This window comes from Lepeophtheirus salmonis, chromosome 6, assembly GCF_016086655.4.
Source record: "Lepeophtheirus salmonis chromosome 6, UVic_Lsal_1.4, whole genome shotgun sequence".
In the NCBI taxonomy this organism is placed as follows: domain Eukaryota; kingdom Metazoa; phylum Arthropoda; class Copepoda; order Siphonostomatoida; family Caligidae; genus Lepeophtheirus; species Lepeophtheirus salmonis.
In genome coordinates, this window is record NC_052136.2 from 10,573,102 (window position 1) to 10,582,670 (window position 9,569).

Here is a 9,569-nt window from a genome sequence, read left to right on the forward strand (position 1 = left end):
CATGTACTCAACAGAACTAATAGTGGACTCAGATCCATATATCCAGATGTGTTGTTTTTTTTGGAAAAGATCCACCAAAACAATCCTTATTAGTTATTTTATTAGTACTAAAAGTTATAGGGTTTTCGTAGCGCTTCTTATTCTCTCTTGCTTAGAAATTATTGATTGGAGGGATCTATGGAATGGATGGAATCATATTGCGAACTAGGTCTGCTATATTCCATCCCGAGAGGGAGTTGGAAGCACAGATATTAATATTATATTTTGGCCATTATTAATATTAATGAGGGTGAGGAGAGACTACGTACCGAAGTTTCTCTTTCTAATTTATTTTTCTATTTTATGTAGCGTGCGTCTGTTTCTCACTCTCTATTTTCTCATGAAAAAATAAACGATCAATCATATTAAAAAATACCAAATTCATAATACACTGAACGGGGGAGAAAAAAAGTGTATGCCATATGAAAAGTAGGATCCGTCATCATTGGACTTATTTACACAAGTAGACCACAGAGAGAGACCTAGAAAAAGACTAATTCCTCTTCTCCATTGAATAGTGTGATGTTAACAAGTCAGTTTCGAGCCTTTAAACAAAATAACTTGAAAATGACTTGTGACCCGAGTCTGACTTGAAAAAAATTACTTGCGACTCGAGTTTGACATGTACTAAAATGACTCAGGACATGACTTGGACTCGACTTGGTCTCAGCTCTGAGAAGGACTACAGAAAAAGTTGTCTAAGTAAACAGTGCAATAAGTTCTTTTTATGCTCTTTTCATTTCGAGAACAACTTCTTCACCAAGTTCAAGATTGAATTCTGATGTCTGTTTTTTTTTTTTTTTGCAAGTTACAAATCCATTTGATATAAAAAAAAACCTTTTTACTGGAACAACGACACTAATATTTAAAAATCCATTTGATGGGCTTAGATTTAATTTACTACATCATAGATATGAACGCCCTCTAAACTTAATAATATGCTCATTTACGCTTTGCTCATTTTCATTTGATGAAATTTTGGCGAATCTTTCATGCCGATGAACTATCTGTGATCTTACTTTGTATGTTGTGCCACTCAAGTATCATCTTTAAGGTTATCAGCAAAATGAAGATTTCGAAGTATCTCGATGAACCTATAAAGAGGCAGTAGAATCTTCGTTCCACCTATTTTATTTCTGTGATCGAGGGAGACCTCTATTGTTGATGTTGGAGAATATAATTACCGACAGGTTTAACATAGCTCTAAGCGTCAGACTCGATCATTGCTCTTAAATTGAGAGTAAAAAATGACTTTAAAGTGGAAGCAATATTTGCAAAGACACTCATGATTATCTACGCTTGGAGAACAGAAAAGGTTCCTCTTCCTGCGGGGTTAAACAAAACAATTGCAAGATATACTTGGACAATGGACTTTTAAACTGGACCAATTTAATATTTTAGTTTACAAACGGGATTGTTACCCCATCCTTTTAATAATCTTTGATGTTTTATTAAATTATTTTAGATGACTATGTTTGGTATTAATTTGTTTTAAAATCTGTTACTGCCAATAAAATTGTCGACTCTACAATATTCTGTAATAACTGGTAGCTTATTAATGGCAATGAAAAGTTGATATCCAGAAATGCATTCATTTCTTCATTAATAACTGAAAAAGTGTGTTCATTTTGTTAAGCATAGACGTTCGACAAAACAACTAATAATTTTTTTTAAATTATGAACTTCTATACGTTGGAAATATAATTTTAACTTTGTTATCCCCGAATTTTAAGATCCAGTTTACAAAGCTCTCTTTGATTCAATTTTACATTTCTTGTCCATTTCAATTGTCTATTATTTCTTAATTTTGTTCCTTGTGGTTTTTCATCATTTAGTACGACGTGAAAGTTGTTTCAGGAGTCAATTAAGTACTTGATTATTTCGTTTCTGTATTAATCTCTTCATCAACTATAAATTCAGTATGGAGTCATTTGACACATATTCAATGTCCCTTAAAATTAGGTCACTAATATTGGTAGTGGAAATATTAAATTTCTTTTTCTTATCTGATCCTGAACATATTTTGAAATCCAGAAGGGCACCAGTGCCCCAATAATTTTAAACTTTTATGACTTTTGCATTTTTCATCAAAACAGAGCAAAATTTTCAACAATTACTCCTTATCTTAGACAAATATTAGAAAGCATTGAAAAATAAAAATTATCCATACTTATAAAGTATTTTATAGATAAAATGTACTTTTATCAAAAAAAAAAAAAAAAAAAAAAAAAAAAGCATAGCTAGTAGACTTATATTGCACGAAAATTGAGTGCAATGATGCATTTTTTCTTATAAATTTAGGAGATCTATTAGTACTCTTTCTAACGATTTCAAAATATTTTAAATATCATGAAAAATAATGTTATTACAATTCAATGAAAATATGGGCCTTCAGCGTCCGACGATGTGTAAGGTTATTTTTTATTATGTTTATCTGTCTATTGAAACTTCAAGCTTAAAAAAAAAAAAAAAAAAAAATTGGAATATCTATGTAACACTCACTAGCATTTCAATTTTTGAACACTATCAAGTATACATGAATTATACCAAGTCTTTTAATTATGAAAAACGACGTGTTTCAAGTGCCCTTTGTAATGATTAAAATTAGTTTCCAATATTTGGAAAGTGTTATATGTAAAAATGTAGTAGGGATGGGTTGTACATTTTTTTTTAAATTATTGAATTAATTTCCTTGAAACCCTGACTTGCAGTAATAGTGCGGGAAACTAACACTTTATAAGAACATGTGACAAAATCCTATGTCTTTCCTACTTAAAGTGGGTTACCATTACTGTTGTGTTGGTCCATATTTAAGACTAAGGACTTCATTCCTATCCAGTTAAGTCTAGGTGCGGTCCAGTTCAGTCCTACAACTTATTAAGTCTTGTACTTGATGTTGTCATTTTACTCTATTTTAAAATCCGTTCAAATACTTACAGTTCAAAGGACTGAAAGACCGTACCCAACCACTGATAGCACCGGTTCTAATATTGGGCAGGGCTGAATAAATAAGGCCTGATACAACAATAATTAAACACAACTATTGTAAGTATACACGCAATTTATGTTAGATTGTAATAATATCGACAAATTTCGGGAGAAAAGTCGCTCTCCTGGAGATTTTATTTAATCAACTTAAAGTGGCTTAACACATGTATCATGCATATTAAGATATATGTGTACATATATTTTAATATATATGGTATCGTGACGATAGTTACATTCAAAAAGACTACCACAATAAACTAATAAGAGTGAATATATATATATATATATATACAGGGTGCGTGGACAAAGTCGGCCGCTTCAAAAAAACAACAATTACATGCTTATTTATAATATTTAGTGATAACATAAAAATGAATATCTTTATTAGGATATAGAGCAGCTATCAATTCAATGTAGCCGCCGTCTGCAGTCAAAACCTGCTCAATGCGGGTACGAAACCGAGAACAGGCATTTTGGATTTGCACTGCTTATATCTCATTGAATTTCTCCTTGATGCAGGTAATGAGAGACTGCTTGGTGGTATGGTAGGAGCGGTTGGTCATGTTCTCCACGTAGAGCCAGACAAAGTAATCCAACAGGTTCAAATCTGGTAATGAGGGGGGGGGGCAAGAGGAGAAGGGTACAAACGCAAAAGTATTGCTTTTCAGCCATTCTTGCGTCCGCTTAGCTTTGTGGGCCGGAACTGAGTCCTGCTGTCACATCCACGGCCTGTCGCTGACAACAGAGGCCTCTCTCGAAGATGTGGGGCGGAATGACATGACCCTCACTTAACAAGACCCCAAAGACCATGAGAGTGGCCGGAAACTTGGTATTCATGACCCTGAGGACGTCTCTGTTGTTCACAACAATCTAGCAGTTGTTCTGGGAGTTGAGAAATTGATCTTGAACGAAATTCTTCTAATCAGAGAAGAACCAGAGCATGTTGGGCGACTTTGTCTTCTTCAAGATGTTCAGCAGCCTGAAGCTATAGAGCAGCCGCAACCTTTGAGTCTTTTCAGTCAGAAGATGGGCTAGCTGACGCCTGTAGGAGTTGCACCTTAAGTTCTCCTTCACACAAGCCCTCACGGTCCACTCGGCCACGCCCAAGTCCCTTGCCATGGCTCTCATGGAACGCTGGGGGTCCTCGTCGATTATGTCTCGGACCTTGTTGATGAAGGTGACGTCCCGGACAATCATAGTGCTCTTCCCTCCTTCTTCTTCCCGTCAACAATGTCTATCGGGTCTGATGACTCCTTCAGCTACTTCCTGAGACTTCTGACCGTTCTAACTGGCATTGACAGAAGGTTACAGATGTCAGTATTGCATAATTTCATGTGATCACTAAGCATAATCTGAACAGCAGCGCATCCCTCTCATTGAACATAATGAATTTTCTTGGGCATTTCAAATGATGCTATCGCTACAAGTGGTTAACAGTAACTGAAGCCTATGACCTGGGAAAATTTTTAAAACCAAAAACAGACGGATCAGACATCAGCTAATAGAGTAATGTTGTCTTTAAAATGGCAGTTTTTGTCCAAGCACCATGTACAAGGTTGCCTAGATAAATCAAGAGTCACGGTGCAAACCAAAAAATCAACTGTTATCAAACTCGTTCGTGTAGGCCATGGATCAGTAGCTATCATCAAGTTTCCGAGATGCACCAGAAGCACTATCTAAAATATCTACACCATGTTCGAAAATGAGGAAAAGAAGGGAAGATCCACACATAGTGCCAGAAGTGATTGTAAAGTCACTCCTAAGTTTCTGGCAGGTCTTAAGACGACCATAACCCCTGATCTATCCTTGAATCAGACAACACTGACCAGGAGTAAAGGTGAGGTTCGCAGGACCATTCAAAAGAGAGCTTGGTATGACCTCTCAAGTTGTCTTTGCTGAAGAACAGAAGGGGTCAGGTTAGCCCACAGCAAGACTCTGATCTCTAGGCTCAAGTTGTCCAATGCAGAGCACACCATCATTTTCTAAGATGAGAAAATATTCACTATTGAACGCAAAAGGAACTCTCAAAATGACAGATGGTTTTCCACGTCCAAGGACAATATCCTATATGTATACAAGTCCAAAAACTCCCACTCCATGTTGGCCTTGGGCGTCATCACCTATATAGGGAAGGTCATGCTAACATTCTTCTTCAAGAGGGAAAAAAGGTTAATTCCACTGTGTATATGGAGTGCTTCATGTCCACTTTGCTTCCGTGGGTGCAGGCAAACTTCCCTGAATCCAATGTGTGGCCACAGGACTCTGCCCCTGCCACATGTCCAAGATCGGGCAAGAGTTCAACAGGACCAACTTTAACGCTTTCTGCCCCCCACCTGGCACCCCAACTCTTCCGATTGCAATCCGTTGGATTATTTCTTCTGTGGAAAGTTGGAGATGTATGTCAACTCACAGCATGAAAATAGCGTGGTCAGCCTGAAGACACTATAAAGAAGGAAAGGGGGAGGATCTCGGATGAAAATGTGGAAAATGGAGGCACAAAAGCTGCTTCAGAGCCAGGATTGAGAAAGTCATTGCCGCAGAGGGCAGTCACATTGAATAAAATTATATTTAAATATCAACCCTGTACTAGTGTAGGTATGCCCAGCGTTGCACAGGATATTAATACATTTAATATAATCAATAACTCTTTTTCTTCATATCAAAGAAAAATTAAGGAATTACTTTCGCTTAATGTTTTTATGTATCTTTGCACACTTTTTTTGAAAGAGATCATAAGGCTTAGAGAAGAAAACATATTTAATCATTGACCGTTGAACTGTAGTTAACTCAACTATCATTAAGGTAAAAAATCATTTTTCTTATTCTCTCTTCCTTTTTCCCCCTTAACCATATAATCACCTTTAGAGGAAGTGTGAGAAAATACATACCAACATGCATAGAGAATAATTTTAAAAATGTTACAGTTTTAATTTTTAATTTTATATGAAGTAATCATTTGTTTATTAAAAACTTCGTTTTTATAAAAATGCTATTTTAAGGCAGCAATGGCTTAAAAAACTTTTAACCCTAACCATATTTCGGGTATTAAGAACCTACCAAAAAAAAACAGTATAATTAATTTATGGATTTAGCCGTCATTCCCAGACACGCATACATACATTTGCATTTAATTAATATATACACATATAGGCAGGCACGTACGTCACATTTGGTAACATGCCTTAAGAAAAGTTACTATATACATATATGAAAAACCGGTGTGATTTTTAGCTGTCCTGCTTATGAGTAATGGGTAGTATAAAGAAAGAATTTTATTTTCCAAAACAATTGTCGTTATTATTTAATTCCTGAGTAGTGAACATCCTTTTCTAAATATATTCAAAACCTGATGGAACGTCCGTTGTGTTCATAAAAGACGGAGCGTAACCCTGAAGGTATGCTGTGGCGTTGTAATTGTAAGTCCTTGTTGTACTTGGAGTGTAATTGGGGACTAAAATCGGAGTAATTCTAGCAAATATCTGATTTTATATTTTTTCCCCATTCCTTTCTTGTTGATTTAAGGTAACGTCATGAGTATTATTCTTTCCCTCCTCCAAAACTTTCCTCAAAATGTTAGCGTTACCATATTAATTTTTTTTTTTTATTCTACACCAGATTAACACCTTTGTACATATACTGGCAAGTGGTTACCAGGCGTTGCTCGGGCCAAAGCGAGCAGAACATCATACTGATTATTTCTTCTTAATGTTTATAACCCTTCTGTGCGGGCGATCGTTTAGGTATTTCTACAGACATTATATTATATATGCTGTATTATATTAAATAAAATATAAATAAAGATATTTAAAAAAAATAATTTTTTAACTACATAACAAAATATATTTATGCACGACAAAATTTGTCTAGATGAGAAGTCCATCTTATATTTTTGTTAAAAAATTGACAAATAGCAATGAGCAAAGACAATTAGAAAACACTGTTTATATTATTTATTAGTAAAATAAAAAGGAACACCAATCTACCAAGATTTTTTTGTACTTGAAAAAACAAAAAAAAAGTAATGGAGAATAATGTCGTTAAAAAATAACCTTGCTAACTGGTTTATTTTTTGCAAATATTGCAATAATTATAAAATAAAATTCTCCAGAATTTGAAAAGACGATATTGTTGCGTTAATATAATGTACATACAAAGAGTGTATATAATAGTAAATAATATAACCTGTCTCTATGTACAAAAGTAAAGAATACAAAGATTTTATGTTATATTATTTTAGCTGTATGTAGCCACAAAAGGAAGGAATCATATCCCAATCTTATTCAGTATCTAATAATACTACAAGAAAGAAGAATTTAAACGTCGATCCTCAATTTGTCTCTCAGTCCAAAAAAGGCATACACTTATAAATCCCTAACAAATCTTCATTGTTGCTTTCCCTCATTCATGTTGACACGTACTTTAGAGTTAAATGTTCCCTTCTTAATAGTTAAAGAAAAATAATAAAGTTTGCAACTAAAAAAATATTGCACTTGTTTTTAATCATATTTTTAACAACTCAGTCTATATTATAATCATGTTGGAGGCAAATTTGCAAATTCATAAATTTTATTGAGTTAAGAAAAAAAACACATATATTTGTCAAAGGATGCATTTCTTGTTTATGATATTATTTTCTTCGTATGCATGCAACACTTTCTGAAAATGATGATATTAAAAGAACCACAAAAAAAAAAAATGTTACTAAGGGGTTGTTGCATGTAAACAAACATTTTTATAGCATGTTTTCGTGTACTTATATAATATTTCTATTTTGATAAATAGCAATTAAATCAAAATGAATGTATGTACGTAGTTTTTAAAGTGAAAATAATTGTAAAACATTTTGGATGCACATTGACAAGGGAAATGAATTTATTTTTAATAGATAAAAAATATGCCAAAATGATACAAATCACATTATTTTTAGACAATGTATGAAATATAACACATAAAGGTCATTGATATGAATTTATGCAGGGAACATTAACGTAATTTTGTAGGTTTTTATATGTTTTTTGTACCCACAAAAAAAATCATTCATGATTTGGTATTTTCTGGTAAGCATAGTTTCCTGTAATAATATCCGTGGAGTTCTATTCACCATTTCCCATACATAAGTGTATCAATTATTTTAATAGATACATAATATTTTTACTACAGTGCGTGCAGTAAAATTGTGATTTTAAATTTAAATTAATCTTCATTACTTTAGTGTGAATATTTTAATATATTTATTAACTGTATTTTTAAAAGTAGGTATTATTCCAATTAATAAAAAAACTCTTTCAAAAGTCATCAATTATCAGTATGGATGCAATAAAGCAAAGAGTCTCTGATTTGCTCCACACCCAATGGCAAGGAGATCATGAAGGTTGTAGGGTGATCCAAGAGTCTGTTGTACTAGATAATAAGCACGGTGGCTTCAGGCGAGAGACTTGAGAAGTTCACTGGCTGAAGGAAAAGCTGGAAAATTGGAGGATGTTGACACCACGATCACCGAAAGTCCGGCCAATTCGATGAACCAGCATGCCAAAGCTCTCAATATCATTGATAGAGTGTGAGGAGGTATCTTAAGGTTTGAGAGAAGGACTCTATTGACGACATCTGTAACAGCTTCCATGAGCAACCAAGGCTAACAGGTTTAAGAGAGCACATAGACTGAATGGGCAGAAATTTCCAAAGTTGGATTACTTGGTACCAGCATAACGAAATCCCTTTGAAAAATTAAATAAATATATCAATGAAAAAGTCAGAATCATGTTTTTATGTTAAATTCATTTTCATTCTTACAAAATTTTACCGTATTTGTTTGCTATCTAAAAGCGATATTACCTCGCATATTGTATTTATTTGATAAATACATATTTCTCAATAGGTGAGTCACAGATATCTTATCGATTCAATAAATTGTAGAAAGTTGATCAAAATCTTAAAATTAATCTCTTATTTTACAATATGTATATTAGTTCTCTTGAAGACACTAAAGATTTAGGTTGTCTTTATGTAATTCTTAAGTTTAGATGAAAAAAAAAGTTATATACATAATCTTAACTCAAAAATTAGAAATTATTTTACGTGGAATATTTATTAATTGAATCTAATTACAAGACATAATTTTATTCAATATTTACATAAAATGTATTCAAGAAGTATTCGGGGATTTAAAGTTGTGAAAAAAACATTTCACTAATGTACTTACTATATTATTGAAATAAAGTAATTAGTAAAAAGGACTAACAAACATATTTTTAATTTTCAATTCAAGATAAACCTCATATACTTATTTACATAATGCAAATTTTATCATTCATACACATACATATATTGATGTGAAAGGTGAAGGATGAAACATCAAAAGAAAATCTACATATAAAAAATCGTATTTTTTGATCTATTAAATTGTTTTTGAAAAATACTTCAATCTTTTTTTTTTTAAATATAACGAATTATTAACCGCAACCCAACATAAAAAACTTTTTTTACCTTTTGTATTTGTTACATTTATGATCCCTAAAAATGGCAAGCTTGTTGAAAATATATGG